The 17,740-nt window shown below is 36.9% G+C and overlaps 1 long non-coding RNA gene across 1 annotated transcript; it reads right to left on the bottom strand.

Moving 5' to 3' along the window:
* Positions 1–2,319: 2,319 nt before the first annotated feature.
* LOC135289237 (uncharacterized) lies at positions 2,320–17,033 on the bottom strand. Its single transcript, XR_010352028.1, has 3 exons — positions 16,951–17,033; positions 12,977–13,105; positions 2,320–3,175 (listed from the first exon to the last, which is right to left on the bottom strand). It is a non-coding gene; the product is annotated as an uncharacterized LOC135289237 (long non-coding RNA).
* Positions 17,034–17,740: the final 707 nt, after the last annotated feature.

Below are 17,740 nucleotides of genomic sequence, written 5' to 3'. Positions count from 1 at the left end.
TGGGGCTGAATGAGAGAGAAAGGAAAGGCAGGTCTTATACAGAAGGACACACTAATTCATCACCCAGTCAGTCTTCATTGATTAGGTTACTGTCAAGTCTTTATTTCTTCTACCTCTTCCAAAATAGTGATTTCTTCTTGGAGATAAGTTGCATTAATTTTCTGAAGCAAAGTGGAAGTAGACATGGAAACATGTAGGCATGGAAACAAAAAGTTGTGTCCTTTAGGGGAATGACAGTCCAATGTCTAACATGAAAATATCTGATAGACATTTCATGGCTATTCAGAAATAGCAATCTAATAATTATGCAAATCAAACCTTTCTCAGTCAGAGTGCAGAGATTTACATAATTGAGAAATAAACATGCAATTATGGGTCAGTGATGGCACAGCATCAAGGTACTTGAAAGGAAATATCTCAATATCACTGTATTTAAACCAAAAACACTGAGTTATGGAAGGGCACTAGATGTAGCATATTAAGCCTGAGTCTACAGAAATTAAACATATGAAAAATCTCACTCGGTGCACCAGAATACAATACAAATCCTCAGCTGCTAAAAGCCTACACAGCTTCACTGATTGAAATGGAGCTACATCCATTTCAATACCTAGAAACAGAACACTGGTGGAATAAGTCTGTGCTGCGCAATCAAGATAAAGACATTGAACCAAGATAAAAGTTCCTTGAGAATTACAGCCTTTCCCACCCTCACCTCCCCCTCACCCCCATTTCCTCAGCAGAATGAATATTGTTTCGAACAAGGATTACACTTGATGTTATGAAGACCTGATAAATTCTCTACCAGTACTAAAGGTGTGAGTGGAGCAGCAGTCTTACAAGCTCTCTGCTTACACAACACACCAGCACCCACAGACTTAGTGGCAGATGCTTGGGCAAAACCTTTTTGCCTAAAGATGGGGTTAAATGACGTTTGCTGGTGTAATCTTCTTCCAGTTACAAGAGTTAACTGCCTGGCCTACTTAATTTCATTTTAAATTCCACAAATGCATAAAAAGAATGTTTGAAAGTTAAATATTATTTTTACTTTTTTTTTAATTCCATTAAGAAGAAGTAGGGGAAAAGATGCCTGTAATAGGAAAAATAAACCTATCACATTTTTCCCAACATTATTAAAAAGACTAAAGACTGTTAGAGGCCTCACAACAGACTGTGAGCTAATTTTCAGCTAATTACTAAAAGATTATATAATTTTCTATGCATCTCTTCGGACCCTGAAAGTTTGGACCTCTATTGCTGTTTGGGATTTTTAGATTTGTCTTTTCTTCAAGCAAGAACTTCACTATGATTTTTCAGCTCAGTTATCCTACTTTCTGAATTATTTATTTTCCTGCCAAACATTGTTTCCACCTCTCTCTTTTTTTGCTTATGCTGGAATCAGTGCCATCAATCCCTTGTGTCAGTCAAAGGAAGGGAATTAATGAAGTCACATAATTTTGTCCCATGTTGCAGACATTTCTTAAACCATGTAGCAAAAAAAAAAAAAAAAATCATGCTAGACTCAAGAAACCAGATTACAAAAACACACATATAGTCTGTATTTGTTTGCTGGGACAATGAGCTGGAAGAACAGGGAAAGATTTCCCAGAGTGAAAGATGACTATTAACCTTTTGTGGCACCTCATACATTATATCACAGAAGATATAGGAATTTCCAGTTTGAGAAAAATATCTTTGTCCTTACCTTTAGGATTTGCTACTTTCTGTTGAAATTTCTTCCATATACATAGCCAAAAGAGGTCTGTCCTTTAATTCATCTGTTTGCTTGATTTTTTTTTTGTTTTGTTTTGTTTGTTTGGTTTTTTTTGTTTTTGTTTTTGTTTTGCAAAAACCTAAATCAACCTACAGGATGATTTCTGTTTAGGTGGCTGAAACATATTTGAAGGCAACCGAAATAACATTATCACATCAATAATGAATGTGCATATTGGGCTTTTGCTGTGTGTAGTCTGCTTCCTACCTGTTAGGTTACAAGAAATTTTCTTGAAAATCTTTGTTTTCCTCTGTCCACTTTCACTATGAATTGTTATTTCACAAGCAATTAGAAAGGCATCCCAGAAACAATACCTCTTTAAAAACTTCAACCAAAATATGTGTTCTCTTTTGTCAATAAGAAACATATACTTCATAATTATAAACTACTGGTTATAATAAAAACCTGCTATATCAAAATATTTCTATAAGGCAGACTCAAAAAAGACAGCAAACATAAAACAAAGAATGACTCAAAGTGCCACATTAAAACAGAGAATGTGTACCATACAAAATTTTAAATCGGCTTTATATCAGCACTGATTTTGAAAGGAATGTATTTTCTCTTTTTGAGTTGAAACAGGTTTTTTTAATAAACAGAAGAATTTAAATACAAGAAATATATTTTTATGCCTGTGATATTCAGTGACTTCCCAGTGGCCTTATACTAGTGTTTTCTGCCTCATGTTTATCCTACTTAATCTTTCTAAGTTGAATGTTTCTGCAGAACATTTAGCAAAAGCTATTATTTATTTTAGCAGAAGCTGTAAACTAAATCTATTTCCACTCTTATCTGAAAGATAAGTTCCACTTTCTTATCTGAAAGATCCTATAAAATATGGGCACTTGTTTTCCTTTCATTCAAGATGGTTTGAAAACAAAATATAATCCAGAACTGAGTCCAAAAAATCCCTCTTCTCCTTAGCTGCACAACTCAGAGTGACCCTGAAAACCTGCACTTCATATATTCATAAAATCACGGAATTGTTAAGGTTAAGATTGGAAAAGATCTCCAAAATCATTAATTTCAACTGTTTAACTAATTCCTTTGTGGTCATCACTAAACCATTCACGTTTGAAAGTGTTCACCTTTGAACACTTCCAGGGGCAGTGATTCCACCAGTACCGTAGGCATTCTGTTCCGAAGTTTGAACACTATTTCAAGGAAGAAGTTTTTTCTCATTTCAAACCTTAACTTTCTCTGGTGCAATCTGAAGCTGCTTCTTCTCATTGTGTCACTCTATTTCTTGGGAGAAGAGGTGGACTCTCATCTGACTACAACCTCCTTTCAAGGTAGCTGTAGAAAGCAGTAAGGTCCTTCCTGTCCATTCTTTTCTCCAGGCTCAACAATCTTAGGGTCTTCAACTGCTCCTCATGTTGCCAGGTGAAGAATTGCTTGCCTCTAGTGAGTTAATACAATGATAATTTTGCAAAATCATTAGGCCATGGAGCTGCACAGTCAAAAGTTATGATCAACGTTAACCAAGGAGAGGAATAAGAAATTACACTTCATTGATCTAAGGACTCACAAAATAATTAACTAGACCAGATATGTTAACTTCTCTCCTAATTTGGAAAAATAACACCTGTTCATCATGTGTTTGGAAAAATAACACCAGTTCATGACCACCAGAGATAACCAACAACACTCTCAAGACAGAAGAAGCTATGTCTTGATAAATGGAACATATGTTAATGGCTTTGGGGAAATTACCATCACATATATGTTTCTTCTGGGAAAACCTATTAATAGGTATGTGAAATATAGTATGTAAACAGAAGCTTTTTCCATACTCAGCACCTAAAACAGGTGGAGCTATCCCCTATGTAACTGGTGTCACAATGAAGAATGCCCTGGTTCAAAAATTATAATCTTAAGGAGTTTGCTTTTTTGCTGGTTTTTGGCAACATTCATAGAACTTGGGCTCCCTATCCTTCCCCAGCTTTGATTACCTTCTTCAAACTTGCTCCAGCACCTCAATGTCCTTCTTGTAGTGAGGGGTCAAAAACTGAATACAGAATTAAAGGTACACCACCACTGAGTACAGGGAAACGATCCCTTCCTAGTCGTGCTTGACACACATTCCTGATATTCGCACTAACAATGGCAACATAAAAACGTGACTTAGCTTCTGTGCTAATTAAAAGCTGTAAATATTTTTTCTTATCTTGGTTGTCTAATTGCTTTAGATTTTGCACACCTCCTTAATAAGTACACGGCATCAGCAGCAGTACCAGGCTGCTGAACAAAAGGAAAGAGAAAACCTCTACAGCTGCAAAAGTAGTAGCAATCAAGACCCTGACAGTAACATATGGCAAAGAAAGTGAAAGTACTGGAAATTAACACTAAAAGGCTATTTTAAATTTCACCTTGTAAGCTTTTTAATTAAAAGAGCAAGCTAGTTTTTTACTTCCTGGTGGCTCCTCCTGGCTAAATTTTTTAAGACAGGCAAGATGTGTGGTTGAGGTTTACTGTGCTTAAACAAACTTACATTATTCAAACAGGTGTTGTTATAAGGTGAATTAGGAACCCAGAGTTTAGCAACAAATTTACATTTCCTTTTTGGTCACAACTTCCAGCAAAAGAATGATACTGGTCTTAACAAAACACTTGATTATCTTGCTCCAAAATGCATTTCTGTAACAAACTTATTAATTTCTGAGAAATGAAAGCTTCACTGTATGTGCTTTCTATTCTTCTGTACAAAAGGAAAAAAAATTCAACTGACTAATCAAATTCACTCTGAAATATAAAGAGTTCATAAAATTAATGTTTCTGTCTGATGTTTGTATTATCATTGTACTGGATTCAGCCAGGATGAAATTTAATTTCTACACAGCAACCTTTTGGGTGCAGTGCTCTGCATTCATGGTAAGAACACTGTTGGTAGCACACCTGTGTTTTGTTTATTGCTGAACAGCGCATGTTTGCACAGCATTAAGACGTTCTCTTCTTTCCCTTCTTCCCTGTGAGCAGACTGAGAGTGGTGGGCACACAGCCAAAAGAGCTGACCAGATCTGGCCAATGCATTATCTCTCACCATATGACATCTTGCTCAGCAATGGAAGTTCAGGGAGACAAGGAAGGAGGGATCTTTGTGGTTCTGGTATTTGTCTTCCCAAACAACCACTATGCTTTTGCCCTGCTTCTCAGGGAGCAACACCATCTGGGGAGTGGCAGATACCCCTCATTTTCACTTCCATGCAGATTTTACTTTTCTTATTAAAATGTCATTGTCTCTACCTATGAGTCTTCTCACCTTCTTTCTTTTTTGTCCACATTCTGCAAATGTGAATGAAGAGCTAGGAAGATGTTCGCAGGGGCAGCCCACCACACTCACTCCATGATTTTAGATTATTTTTTGCACTATCCATTCACTTTAATATTTCCTCTCTACTGCTTGCCCTCTCTGTCACTAGAAAATCTTTACTTTTATACCTTCATTCCCCCTTCCCCTTCATATTTCCCTGTGGAAAAGTGTGTTTGAACATTTTAAAAATACAAGGATAATTCAATCAGACAAATGAAACAACTATGTGTGTCTCTGATGACACAAAAAATTAAGATTCTTAAACAGAATTTTAAGATATTTCATTTTCATAGAACCATAAAATGTGCTGAGTTGCAAGGGACCCACCAGAATAATCAAGTACAAATCCTGGCTCTGCGCAGGACCCCCCCAAGAGTCTGAGAGCATTGTCCAAATGCTTCTTGAACTCTGTCAGGCTTGGTGCTGTGATCACTTCCCTGGGGGAGCTTGTCCCAGTGCACAAACACCTTCTAGGCGACAAATCTTCTCCTGATATCCAACCTAAATTTCCTCTGACTCAGTTTCAGGCCATTTCCATTATGAGTTTCCCCTGCCACTGATGAGTATTCTGAGGGTGGGGGAAGGCATATGTTTATGGTTTGGGAAATATTTAAGAATATCCATATAGATATCCCTTCACATTCTTGTAAAAAACCACAAGGACTTACCTTTGAACCTAATTCAAAATTTCCAAAAAGATAATCTGATTTTAAGGTGGAATATTTCATGATGGCAACATAATAAACATGAAGAATATTTTAAGAGACATTGCAAAAGTATCCCATGGGTTTTTACATAAAATTTTCTTGTTGCAAAAAGTTTTTCTTAAAAATGAAGTACATTCATTTTCCTTCATTGCAAATAAGTGAATTAAGTACTTGTAGAAAACTGAAATCATAATATGGAAGCCCTTAAATGTTCTATGCAGTAAGAAATTAGTTAAAATGTGAACCATGTAACTTCCCCTTGAGCATTTCTAATATGATGAGAAGAATCAAGATTTGTCAGTAAGTAACATGATGAAAAATCACCAATGTGGGCATCCACAGAAAAACAGCATTTTTTGTACATTCTTGAGTATGTGACAAAGCTGTAATGTTGCTCCACGCACAGTGCTGAAGCCTGTACAGCAGGCTGCATGCCACTTTATTCAGCAATATATAAAATTTAAAAAGAAAGAAAGAACAAAATATATTTTTTTAAAAGGGAGTGGTGGCTGTTACTCACAACAATAAGAGAGAGTAGACATCCTAGAATCAATGCAAATACCATTGAGAGTGAACTTCAGATCTTACAGAGTAAATGAAAATTGTTTAAGAATGAAAAATGTTGCTGATGGTATGCATAAGAGAATTATGTATAAAGACAGGGAAAAAAAAAAGGGCAACCTTGATACAGAACAAAACAAATATAAACATTTATTGGGGCAACTCACTACACTCACTCTATGATTTTACATTCTTTTTTGCACTATCCATTCACTACACAAAATTTAACAGGGAGAAGGAAGTTTCTAATTTTCAGAATATGAGGCTTGACAACAACATTTGAAAGCATTGATAATGTGAACTTGGGAAAAGGGAAAGGATGTCATGACATTTCCGTTTCTGCTTGGCAAGGAAAACCTGCATTCATAGATTTTGAATTAAGTTATGTCTATCAGAAGGCAGGTTGATGGAGCAATTTTTGCAATAAGACATATGAGTCTTCCCGCAAAAAAAAAATGTAATTTAAAAAATTATTCTTAAAGGTTATTATAAGATATTTTTTAATAAAAAACTGTAAAGGCTGGGCAATTTTAAAATAATTATGAGTAGCCAACTTATTCAGCATTCAGTTAAGACCAGGCAATCAAGTCAAGAAATACACTGATGAATGTGGTAAATCAATTACAAACTTCATCAGCACATTCTCTTAATGGCTTGTAAGTTTGGTATGACATCTTAGAGGACTTTTTGTTAAGCAGAAAAATTCACTTGGCATGTGGCATTAACACCAATGCTGGTTTACAAAAACAATGAAAATAAAAATACTTACAATGGCCAGTAAAGGAAGAAAACAACAACTATTGACTTCAGATAAACAGAGCACTTGTTCTGCTACTCTTTACCCAGCTATATCAATCTAAATTCTATGGCTGCTTTCTTTTGATATCTTCTGAATTTTTTACCAGATATATTAGTAATATCAAATTATAACTTCTTTTATGAGAAAGAACTACATTTTCAACCTCAAAAATGGCAAGAGAATAGTAGTTTTCTAAAACAGCAAAAAATGTGCTGAAGATATCTGTAAACTTAGGGGTGAAAAAGAAAGAAAATATATATGGTCCAAAAAGCATGGTTGAAACAAGGAAAATATTAATGTAATTTTTTAATTGTCAAGAAAAACAATAAAATAACCTTGTGAAGTTTATGCAGCCATTATATAAGTCAGGCTACTTTCTATATGACATTAAAGCTGTGGTAATAATCCATGGTACTCCTCTGTCTTTTTCCTGTCACATGATTATTTCTACAGATCTCTTCATGTAATTGGTGTGGAAGGCAGAAAGAGTAAGGGATAGCTCACATTTCTGAAAAGAAATCTCACCTCTCAAGCTGAATCAACAAGTTTCAGAAACCTCACAGAAGAAAAGTTACTAAGAATGGTGTTTCAACTATTCTAATGAAAGATGTCTTCACTGAGACAGAGTGAGATACTACTGGAGTGAGAAAACACAGGGGACACCCATTTTTGGGACAGCAGGGTCTGTAAGATAATTTGGCTAGAAATCAGTCAGAGAGTACTTATATTATGAGTTACAGTCACTACAAGCCCAAGTAGTCTATGGAATCCACGGGATATTTACAGCTTAAGAATCTAAAGACATTGCCCTAGAGAAATGGCAGAGATAGTCATAGGAAATGTGCAAACTGGAGGCAAAGTGAAACTATTCATTACAAAGTGAACAGCTCCAGAACTATTCAAAAAGCTGCATGCAGTATAATAATAATCATACTGTAAGTTCACATTTACTTTTTATTTTTGTCATTTTATATAAGGATTTTGGAAGTAGAGGAAAGACCTACAGTGTACTTCACAGTCTTTTCCACAGTGCTGGAAGTGTCGTCTAGATACCTTAGACTTATTTATTATGCTAAATAATCCCTTTCAAGCAATTTCATTGCTACAATGCACTCACTGGTGTAGTCTTCTCCCTTCAATTCTACTCAAACATCTGATTAAAAAGAAAAATAATGTGAACATAAAATTCACGCTATTTTCTTTAACTAAACTGATTTGGACAGACACTAAAATGCAGAGAAGTGTCTAGCCTAGGGCTTGATACTGCAAAAGAAATTAATGTATATGAGTGTATGTAATTTTCTGAAAATTTCTACCATGACATCAAAAGACAAAGCAGATATGCGAATGTTTTTCCCTTGACAAAATGCCACTGATTTCCAAGGCAAGACTTATATGGAATCAGTCACTCCAATGCTGCATAGCTTCCCTTCTAATAAACCTTTCTACATCTAATGTACAGCAAGGCTTTATATTAAAGTGCTAGATATTACAGTAATCTTCAGAAGCACTAAAACTTGGGATCAAAGTCTTTGTATTCTAAAGTATACTTATGATTCCTAATAATTTTATTAAAGTCTCTCTAAAGTGGTTGTGAAATGGGACTAACAGAAAGGTGTAACACATGTTGTTGTGCCTCTAGGCCATAACACCAATCCCCAGGATAAGGCAAACAGCGATACATGTAGCATTTGCGCTGGACAACCCCTTTCAGCAGCTGCCTGCCAATCCTGGGCATGCATCTTTTCCCCAGCCAGGCAAGGAAAGGACAAGAAATGCCAATGAACCAAGGTGCTGTCCACAGCTTGCCCTACTATCAGTGCATTTTGCAGAGCACAGCAAGCAAGGTTAAATACGAGAATTTAAGATTGTTGGATGGGTGGGAGCTGGGCTTTGTGAATGTGGGGATTTGTGTGGGAACAGTTAGCCAGATTCTCCCAGGGTTTAGAATAAAATCAAGGTATACAGTAAGAGCAGGGAGAAGGGGCTGGAGGCTGCTACCTGTGTCCCATATTTGACAGCATCTCTCAGCTCCAGCTACCTGAGCCTCTTCTTTGTTCATACCGGTTGTGGTGCCAAAAATATGTCACACTAAGAATCTCAACCAGACGAAAAGCAAGTCTCCCCTGCACTTAGCTGCCACTTCTTCAGCACTCTGCTGTCAGACAGAAGACATATGCGTTGGTAGCTTGCTTGTCACCACAAAAATCTTCCACATACAACACTTGTCTCACTATCTGCCCTTACAGACAGCCTCTATGGCCCCCCATGTGCCCTACAAACTAGGAGTAGTTTGCATCTGGCTGAGCTGGAAATTGCCTTGCACTTACTTTTAGACTCCTCACTCCATGTCTGTATGTGTGACATGGCTACAATAGTAAATTTCCTACTCACATTATAAAAGACAGAACAATACTAAGCCATGTCACTTTCTACCAACAGGTGTAATTGCTATGCTTTCTATGTAAAAGTACAGCCTCTCTAAAATGAAAATTTCATTCCCACAAACAGAGGACCACAGAGATTCAGAAAAATTACCTCCTGCTTCCCACAATGTAGTACTTCTTAATATGTAGATTTTTTGAAAGAGAGATGGCTAATTTGTATCTTGAAGGGACACATATGAGGAGCAGATAAATCTTTTGGCTAGAAATCTTTGTAAAACTTCAGGAAGTCAAGCTCATACGAGTTTGAATGCATACTTTTTTTATAGACCACTGGTAAATGATAAATTTATAAAACTCTTTCACACTGAACTTAGAGCTACATGGACTAGAGCAGACAGCATATGGTCTTTTTTACCTTAAAGAGACAATCTCTGTGACTACGAAATACTACCCTGTTTACCATATCTCTCAAAACCAAAAAAAGTCCTACAGCCTGTATCGTCCCTGCATTACAGGATTTCTGCTAGAGAGTCAGTCCTTATTTTTTTGCCAACAGATGCTAAATTCTACCTGCAGGAATAGACAGATAAAGCTAAATTCTAATTGGTTGTCTGTACATTGCTTTCTGCCACAGTTGTTGCTGTATCTGGATGCAGGCTCCCAGAATGCCCCTTTTGGTCAGAATGAAGACAAAAAGTAGGTTCTTAAATACAAATCTATTTTAAAGCTGCATAATACATAAGTAATAAAATATAAGGATGAAATTTATAATGAGACATGAAAAAAGGTAAAACAAGGACAAATCATACTTGATAAAGGTGTTTGATAAGAAGTAACCTTGACTGTAATAGTGAACACAATTTCAAATTATGCAGTACTAACCTAGTCTTCCTTAATCTGTTGATTTTGTTCTGTTACTGTTTGGTTTAGTTTCCATTAAAACTACCTCTATTTGTAGTTTAGATAAAAATTGTGCTCACGCTTCAAAAGACCTACATCAGACATGACTCTGGAATCAATTTCTAAATAACAATTTGACAAGATAGCCAGAGCAATTATAGGGAGGAAGAAGTGCATAACCCCCACACAAATTCCAGTACCTATGAAATTAAAAAGCTTCTTGAGGTATTCTGGTACAGTCTGAAAACCCTTCAGACGTGGAAGAATAAACCTGTTTATAACATTAACAACATTAACGTTAGCATAACATTAGCATATAACATTAACAACATAAACATTATCAACATTAGCAGAGAGGGAATAGAAGTCACAATACATTTTGAAATTAATAGGTATTCCTGGCTGAAGATGTACATTTCTGATACTTTCCAAAACTCCTCTCTGATGTACCATGCAACTATTCTCTCTAAATTTACAGTCACGTAAAACAACAACTGACCAAAAAACAAGTGAAAAGTTTGAAGCTTAAGATCCATGCAGCAATATAAATTAAAACCTTTCCAAACTTCCCAAGTCTACAATCATGCCTCTCAGACAATAGAAGACTATTCATGTAATTCAGAAACACCTAGAGAAATCTGTTTTGTAATATTTTTGGACTTTGTCTTTCCTAAAGCCTCAAGCTTTTTCCTCCATTCACACTATTTATCCTGAAAATACCTCATATTGCCTCCTAGAAATTTAGAAAATTAAATAGGAGAAAAATGCCACAAAACTGAAAGGCCTTAAAAAACTGAGCCTTGCACTTTAGATTGCAATAACACATTGAACCATATTGAACCATATTGAACCAAAGTGCATATACATCAGTGTTTCCTTCCAATCAGCTGATCCTTGATGCTGTACAGATAATTAAATTTATTGTTTTAAAATATTGAAAATACAATAGTAGTTACCAGTTTTCCCTTTAAATAATCTTTCCCTTTAAATATGGCTTGGTTAAATTAAAAATTCCAATGGAAAACTTGTCCAGAAATGTTGATCTCTCTCCAAAATAAAAATTGTAATAATCAGTGAATTCTCAGTCAGTGGTTAATATGTCTTGGGTTTACTTTGTTTCTGATATTTTTATGTCTATATGGTTTTCAAATAAAATATAGAAATATATTATAAAGAATTCACTGGGAGTTTTGGGGAAGGAAATTAAAACCATCAGCCAGATATGAAAGCTGTTGAAATTAGTAACTGCACAGAGCACAAGGAATGGACTGCAATTCCCAGAAGATTGCATATAAAATGCAATACTTAAGTATCACAAACATGGCTGACAGATTTTTTTCCAGACTTCATTCTTATTCCAGTATTACAGAGGTGCCACTTACAACTGTTATTATGATAGCTCACAGCAGAACTTCCCATGTGTATCTGCTACATTGATCTTAAATGGATCAGAAAATGTCAGGAGCCAACAACTGAATAACCTACAATGGATAACCTACAACTTCTCCACAAGCTACTTACTAATGAGGCAAGGTTGTAGTTTGGTGAACATTTATTTCAGAGGAAATGCTTTACTAAACCCCTTTGTGATAGTAGAAACAGTCAAACAGACAGAGAATTTACTAGAATTAAAACACCCAAGAAATTTAATCCACTTGAGTTCCCTGAGGGGACTAAAAGCAATATGAAGAACAAATTATGCAAACACAACACTAGAAAAATAAATTACTGTCAAACTCTGACCAAGATACCTTACTGGTGACTTCAGAGATTTCATCTGAAACTCTTCTCACCTTCACTTGGTATTGTATGTTTAAAACTATTATACTTATTGACCTGAGCTTCTCAGAGCTACTCTTTTTCTGATTTGATCTTAAACACAGAAAAAGCCACTTGTATTTTTTTTCGACATCAAAAGCAAACACCTCTAACAAAACTGTAGCATCCAAGGACACCAATCCAATGGTGAAAAAGTGTCCACCTTTATTGTAAAACCTTGTAATACTAAAGACAAAAAGAGGAGTACTACAAAACACAGGAAACAGAATCCTGAGGTCTTTTTCGATTTTTCTGAAACTGAAAGCCGTAAGTATTTTGGCTTAATAAAATATATTCTTCAGCTAGTCCAAAGGGGAAAAGCAACCTGGGACATCTTCTGAGCAGAAGCCTTTCTTATAGGAAGACTTTCTAATATATACAAGGCATACTTGTAGCATAAAAGCAGATATATATCTTTTTATCCATATCAAGGTGTCATCAAAGATCACTTCAATGCAATTAAAATACTATTGCTTTCTTTATACTTTCATTCCTGAATCATGATGAACCATGATATGCCAATGTACCCTTTGACAGACAGCTTCCTTAGCTATAGCGAAAGTAAACCTGGCAATACTGATGTCTTTAAAAACTAAAAACAAAATCACTCTTTTTTCTTTTTCCCTTAAATAACGGCTTAATCTCCTTTAGTTGGCTGTTTTTATCAAGTGTTGTCAGTAGTGCTTCCTAAAGTGGCCAATATGTGACCACTGAACTCACCTTCTCTGAATGCTTTCAGAGCAAACAGATGACCTGGCATACTTCTCTGGGGCCAGGGCAGCACCACAAGCTTGGGATCAACTTATTTTCAAATATTTATCTTGACAGAAAGTTGTGTAGATACCACAGCTACAAAAAATCAGCAAACATTGAATAAGAATGAAACACTGAATAATATTTTATCAATTTATAGCCCTACTGTGTAACAAATTGGTTTTTGCAAATGTATTGTTTTATGTCATTACATAATACACAGGCTCAAAGGGTGACTGTGCTACAAATTGACCGAACTTATGTAACAAATGAAAAAGAAAATGCAATGTTGTATATGCAAATTTGAACTCAAATATTGCTCGTGTATAGGCTAAAACTGGTTTTCAGTTCTCTAAGATGATATTCTTCTTTATAGATCTATTCACCAGGATTTGACAGCCAATTTAATTACTTTATAAATGTCACTGTTGATTTTAGGAAAAGGCTGGAAGCATTAGTGAAAAATAGAAATTCCGAACATAGCCAAGGCAATATGTTTAAGATACAATAGCATTTTAGATATAAAAAGCATCTTTACTAAGATTTTGCTAAACCTTCTGTTGTTACATACTGCATACTTGAGTAGTTATGGTGCAGCTGGCAAGAAAACAGCAAGTTGCAGGGAGTAGTAAGAGACAGCAATGATCCTTTCATATTAATGACAGTCAGAGTCAGCAGATAATGAAAACACCATGCAAATCACCTATTTACACTCAGCAATACCAGAGCTGTTAATGGACCACTGAAGTGAAGAAGAGAGCAAGCTGTAGTAGAGAATGTAGTCACAGCTGGAATCAGCCCAAGTAGCAGATTCAGCTATTGAAAAGAGAGGAGACTCTTCCTGAATTGCTCAATGTACAGTAGTTACTCTGGAAGAACAGAGCCAGAGTTCTGCTGAGTTACAGTTCTATTTATGAGGACCAGTTCAAATGAGGTCTCAAAATCAGGAGAAAAACCTTTACTTTCCAACCTCCTCCCATCCATTATAAAGCAGGAGCTAATCTGTGCAGAAAGTGACACCAAAAAAGCATGAACATTGCTAGTAATTGCTGATTTCTCACTGAGAGCTGCTGAAGTACCCATTTGCCATCTGGACCTCTCTTGAGAGGTTTACTGTGTACTGGGGGCTCACATTCCCAAAGACACAAAGAGGCTGCCCCACCTCATAAAACCAGAGGACTACCATGCACTCCTGCTCTTCCACGCAGAGCCAAATTAGGCTGCAGCAAAGAGTTTGCAAAGTATCAAAAGGGGCTTCACATCCTTCAGGGAGATGTTGAAGGGACCAGAACCGTGGGTAGTGTTCTCCTCTAAATCCCTAGCTGGAGAGTGGGGACACAGAAAGAAGATGAATGGATCAAGGGAATGGTTGACTGCATGGCTGATACCATGCTCAGGGTTTTGGCTTCTATGATCTAGGATGCACCCTTGAGAAACAGCAGACAGTCAATGGGGCTCACCTGACTGGGTGAGATGAGCATGTTCTAGGAAAGAACTGGCTGGACTTCTTGGCAGAGCTTTAAACCACACTCAGCAAGGGAAAGATATATATTTCCAAGTGTCAGAGAAGAACAAGGAAACAACAGCACTTCCAGGAAACAACAAGGAAATACCTGTAAATCATGAGAAAGAAGAGATCTCCAGTGCAGAAGGGGTTATATCTATGTAGGCCAGAAAATAAATTCCAAGAAGAGTGTACTCCCATCTCTGGTAGATGAGAAGGGAAATCTGATATCAGCAGATATGGAGAAGAATGTAGTACCCAAAAAAAGCTCTTTGCTTCAACCCTCTCCCATCACCAGACATCCCATGTCTCTTAAGTCACTGAACATCTAAGTGGGATGGGGGAGTGAGTTCTCTCCTACTGTCAATGAAAAGCAGGCTTGACATCACTTGGTGAAGCTGAATAATCACAAGTTTTAGAGGACCTGATGACATGCATCTGGGATCCTAAGTGATGATGCTGTTGCCAAGTGCTTCTCCATCCTATGTGAAGAGTCATAGCGAACAGGTGAAATCTCCAGTGTTTGGAAAAAAAGAAGCATCACTCCTATTTTTAAAAAGGGGAGAAAAGAAGACACAGAGAATTGCAGATTGGGGAGTCTCACTTCTGTGCCTGGGAAGACCATGCAGCAGATCCTCCTAGAACATGTTTTAAGGCACATGAAGGAAAGTGATCTGAGGCAGCCAGCACAAGGACTGCCGGTAGCAGAGAGGGGTTGGATGAACTGGGCTGACCCTGCAAACTCCACACCCCCTCCCTCAAGCCCTCAAGTCATTAAAAGAAAGATGATAACCCTTCTGCTTCTGGCCCCAGCTGAACCAAGGCTCCACAATAATGTGGGCAGTATGGAGTTGAACAGCCCCAGAAACTACATCCCTTTTTTTCTATAACCACAACACTAAGGGCAAATTTTGCCTGGCCAAACCGGTGGCTTTTTGTGATGGAGCAACAGCAATGGTTGGCAAAAAAAGACTGACCAATGTCATCTATCTAGACTTCTCCCTGGCATCTGACACTGTTCCACACAACATCCTTATCTCCAAATGAAGACCAGCTGTCTTTGAATTGGACATGAATTTGAAGTTGGACTGCTTAGTAGGTAAGAATTTGCTGGACAGACACATCCACAGAATTGAAGTCAATGTCCAGGTGGAACTGATGAGTAGAGATGTTCCTCAGAGCTCTCTGCTGAGACCAGTGCTCTTCAATGTCTGTCTCAATTACACAGTGAGGCCAAGTTCTCCCTCAGCAAGCATGCGGATGAAACAAAGCTGAGTGGAACTGTTGGCACATCTGAAGAATGAGATATCATCCAGAAGGACCAGGACAATCTTGAGAAGTGTGCCCATGGGAACCTCATGAGATTCAACAGGGTGAAGTGCAAGGTGATGCACCTGGGTCAGGGCAATCCCAGATGTGAACACAGATGGAGAAATCGTTGAGAGCAATCCTGATGAGGACTTGGGCGTTGTGGTGAATGAAATACAGGACATGAGTAAATAACGTGAACTCACAGCCTAGAAAAAAACAACTGTGTCCTGAGCTGCATCAAACTCAGCACGTCCAACAGGTTGGAGGACGTGATTTTCTCCCTCTGCCCTGTCCTTGTGAGAACCCACATGGAATGTCACATCCAGCTCTGGGGTCTTCAGCACAACAAAGATGTGGACCTGTTGGGAGGACCAAAAACACAAGTAGAGGGTTGTCTTCTGTGAAGACAGGCTGAGACAGCTGGGTTTGTGCAGCCTGGAGAACAGAAGACTTTGGTGAGATCTTATGGCAAACTTCCACTATAATAACAGGACTTAAAGAGGGAAAGCTATTTTTAATGCAATCTGATGGTTTTAGGTCAAATGGGGAACCATTTTAAAATTTATATCAGAATTAAATTAAACATTAGAAGAAATTCTTTACTCAGAGTGTAATGAGTCACTGGAACAGAGAAATTGTGTTCAGAGAAAGCGTTCAGTGCCAGGCTGGGTAGAGCTTTAAGCAGCCAGGTCAAGTGGAAATTGTCCCTTCCCATGGCAGAGGGAGGTGAAACTAGGTGATTTACAAGGTCTTTTCCAAACCAAGCCATTCTATGATTCTATGAAATCTTGCACAAACCAGGACCTAGAGCCTACCTCCTCAAGAAAAGGCCATTCAATTTTTTATTTTTCTTGGTGTTTCCATTGCAGAAAGTAAACACAGTAAATCAATTCTGATGTTTCATAAATGCTCAAGAGGTGGGGATGGGAAAAGAATGTATTGTACAGTGTTAACTATAAACTAAGCCAATATCTGATGCTAGACTATGTTATTCCTAGACATTCATTAATTAAATATGAGGTTATTTGCTATCCTTATAAGTTTGTCTTCCTGGCTATCCTTAGAAAAAAGGCCACAATACACAATAGTGAAAAGAAACAAAATCAAAAATGATTTTCTGATTTACTTTTGCACATTGAGCCCATGAGTATTCTAGAAGACGCATTTCAACTCCTCCTAGTCTTGCTGCTTTGAAATAGCAGTTACCTGTAAAGTAGAAAAAAGTGTTGAGTTTTAGGAGGTGTCGTGTTTGGCAGCTGTAGAAAATGCAGTGTGGAAGAAAAAGCACATTGTTTTCCTTAAGGTATCTAAGTATCTGTCATCAGAAGCTTGTAAATAACATAAATTGCCGTTGTACACAAAATTGCTGTTATTCATAAAATTATTCACTTTCAAAAATTGAAAAAATATTAAAATATTAATATTAATATTAATAATTAAAATATTAAAAAATATTAATATTAAAAATATTAATAACAGAATTCTCTTTCGTAGTATTGTTTCCTAATGAAAGATAATAGTTTAAAGTATACTTGCTAGTAAAACAGTTAGAAAAGCAGTACAATTAGATCTAATTAAAAATTAAGTACCTTTAGATATTCATATTTTTTTACTACAGTGGAGGACTCTGATAAAGTTATATTTAACATCATATGATAAATATGCAAAGGACATGGAAGTATGACTTAAATGGAATAATGCTGAAATTAGGTATTTCAGTAACAGGTGGCAGCTGGCATTACCCACTGCACATCTTAAGTGTAATGGAGACCATCATACTCCATCTTCCCCTTAAAACAAAGGTATTTCACAAATTCTGTTAACAACAGTGACAAAAAAATTCTTATCTATGGATAACATTTCAGGAAGTAATGTTCTAGGAGAGGTAGGAATAAAAGTTTTCAGCCCTGTGAAGG

This window comes from Passer domesticus, chromosome Z, assembly GCF_036417665.1.
Source record: "Passer domesticus isolate bPasDom1 chromosome Z, bPasDom1.hap1, whole genome shotgun sequence".
Classification (NCBI taxonomy): domain Eukaryota; kingdom Metazoa; phylum Chordata; class Aves; order Passeriformes; family Passeridae; genus Passer; species Passer domesticus.
The sequence above is the reverse complement of the archived record's forward strand: the minus strand, read 5'-3'. Positions and strand labels throughout refer to the sequence as shown.